Source organism: Ascidiella aspersa, chromosome 5 (genome assembly GCF_963924565.1).
Source record: "Ascidiella aspersa chromosome 5, kaAscAspe10.2, whole genome shotgun sequence".
Classification (NCBI taxonomy): Eukaryota; Metazoa; Chordata; class Ascidiacea; order Phlebobranchia; family Ascidiidae; genus Ascidiella; species Ascidiella aspersa.
This window is the reverse complement of record NC_139451.1, coordinates 14,746,765-14,749,264: the sequence shown is the minus strand read 5'-3', so window position 1 is coordinate 14,749,264 and position 2,500 is coordinate 14,746,765. Positions and strand designations below refer to the sequence as shown.

Here is a 2,500-nt window from a genome sequence, read left to right as displayed (position 1 = left end):
GGTAATGATTAAGAGGGACAGACGGGGGCATTCGTACTGTGCCGTTAGAGGTGAAATTCTTGGATCGGCGCAAGACGAACGACTGCGAAAGCATTTGCCAAGAATGTTTTCTTTAATCAAGAGCGAAAGTCAGAGGTTCGAAGACGATCAGATACCGTCCTAGTTCTGACTATAAACGATGCCAACTAGCGATCGGGGGGCGTTAGTTTTACGACCTCTCCGGCAGCTTGCGGGAAACCAAAGTCTTTGGGTTCCGGGGGAAGTATGGTTGCAAAGCTGAAACTTAAAGGAATTGACGGAAGGGCACCACCAGGAGTGGAGCCTGCGGCTTAATTTGACTCAACACGGGAAATCTCACCCGGCCCGGACACAGTGAGGATTGACAGATTGAGAGCTCTTTCTTGATTCTGTGGGTGGTGGTGCATGGCCGTTCTTAGTTGGTGGAGCGATTTGTCTGGTTAATTCCGATAACGAACGAGACTCTGGCTTGCTAACTAGTTACGCGACCCAATCGGTCGGCGTCTAACTTCTTAGAGGGACTAGTGGCGTTTAGCCACACGAGATTGAGCAATAACAGGTCTGTGATGCCCTTAGATGTTCGGGGCCGCACGCGCGCTACACTGACCGGATCAGCATGTGCTCGCCTTGGCCGACAGGTCTGGGTAACCCGCTGAACCCCGGTCGTGCTAGGGATAGGGAATTGCAATTATTTCCCTTGAACGAGGAATTCCCAGTAAGCGCGAGTCATTAGCTCGCGTTGATTACGTCCCTGCCCTTTGTACACACCGCCCGTCGCTACTACCGATTGAATGGTTTAGTGAGGTCCTCCGATTGGACCTGGCGCGGCCGGCAACGGTCGAGCCGGCGTCCGAGAAGACGATCTAACTTGATCATTTAGAGGAAGTAAAAGTCGTAACAAGGTTTCCGTAGGTGAACCTGCGGAAGGATCATTAACGGTCTCGCAAACGCTTCGGCGAACGCGAAACTCGGACAAGCGAGAGAAAAAGTCTTTGCTACCCGGCGCCCGACCCGCGAGGAGCGGCGCGCCGGCCGGCGATTCGGTCACCCGGTAATGTTTGCGCGTCGAGTGCCGCGGTGCCGCGCGCTCCGGCTTCAAGCGTCGGCCTGGCCGACCGCTCGGCGCGGTCTATTTTGTCACCCTATAGTGCGAGGCACTGTGCGAGCGAAACAATCGTGGATGGCTCTTGGCGGTGGATCACTCGGCTCGTGAGTCGATGAAGGACGCAGCTAGCTGCGTGAATTAGTGTGAATTGCAGGACACATTGAGCATCGACGTTCTGAACGCAAATTGCGGCCTCGGGTCAATCCCGGGGCCGCGCCCGCCTCAGGGTCGCGTTGCAAACGTTCCGCGCGGGGATTTCTCCGCGCGGCTGCTGCGGCGTCGGACGCGCGAGCGCCCGTCCCGCTCAAGACAGCACGGCACGATGCGCGACGATCGCGACCAGAATCCCGCGCGGCGGCGGCGAGTCGACCTCGAAGAGGCCAACGGCTGGCGGCTCAAGGGCGGGAATCGAGGTGCGCGGCGGCGCGCGGCGCCGACGGCGAGCGCGGAACGGGAAGAATAGTCCCGGTCCTTACTTTCGGCCTGAGGTCGGACGAGGCTACCCGCTGAATTTAAGCATATTACTAAGCGGAGGAAAAGAAACTAACGAGGATTCCCTCAGTAACGGCGAGTGAAGCGGGATGTGCCCATCGCCGAATCCGCGCGCTTTTGGAGTGCGCGGAATTGTGGCGTACGGAATTCGTCACGGCGCGCTTCGCCGGTCGCCCGCGTCCTTCTGATCGAGGCCTTTTCCCAGAGCGGGTGTCAGGCCCATGGCGGCGACAGGCGGGCGCGCTACGGCGTCTTCCCAGAGTCGGGTTGTTTGGGAATGCAGCCCAAAGCGGGTGGTAAACTCCATCTAAGGCTAAATACGGTCACGAGACCGATAGCGAACAAGTACCGTGAGGGAAAGTTGAAAAGCACTTTGAAGAGAGAGTTAAAGAGTACGTGAAACCGTCGAGAGGCAAACGGGAGGGCCTGTCGGGTCGCCCGGTCGCTTTCAGCCGGCCCCCTGTCGGCGACGTTGTCGTGCGGACCCTCACGGGCCGCCGGCGGCGCCGCCCGATCGGGGACCAGCGCACTAGCGCCGGGCGAAGGCCGCGACCGTCTGGACGGCGGCGAGAAGGCCGCGCGCAAGGTAACCCGGCCTCGGTCGGGTACTATAGGCGCGCGTGTCCGTCGGCCCGCCGTTCGGGCGAGGAGAGATCGCCGCGTCTGCCCTTCGGGGCCGAGCGCCCGGTGCCGGCTGGGGCGTCGTGGGTCGGGGACTGTTCTCAGTGCCCAGCCTCTTCGTCTCGGTCGCGCTTCCGGTGTCGTTTCGCGAGGCGCACGGGGTCCGCGGCTGAAGTCAGCCACCTTCCCGACCCGTCTTGAAACACGGACCAAGGAGTCTAACGTGAGCGCGAGCCACGGGGCAGTACGAAACCCATGGGCGCA

General features: G+C 60.4%; 2 non-coding genes and 1 pseudogene across 2 annotated transcripts in view; all 3 read left to right on the top strand.

Annotated features, from left to right (window-relative positions):
- The window catches only part of LOC146144990 (small subunit ribosomal RNA), a 1,811-nt gene extending 858 nt beyond the window's left edge, over window positions 1-953 (top strand). Inside the window, exon 1 of the ribosomal RNA XR_014500709.1 lies at window positions 1-953. This exon is cut by the window's left edge and continues 858 nt beyond it. This is a non-coding gene — a ribosomal RNA (small subunit ribosomal RNA).
- A 247-nt stretch (window positions 954-1,200) lies between these two features.
- LOC146144989 (5.8S ribosomal RNA) lies at window positions 1,201-1,354 on the top strand. The gene has a single exon (XR_014499148.1). It is a non-coding gene; the product is annotated as a 5.8S ribosomal RNA (ribosomal RNA).
- A 248-nt stretch (window positions 1,355-1,602) lies between these two features.
- The window catches only part of LOC146144988 (large subunit ribosomal RNA), a 3,679-nt pseudogene continuing 2,781 nt past the window's right edge, over window positions 1,603-2,500 (top strand).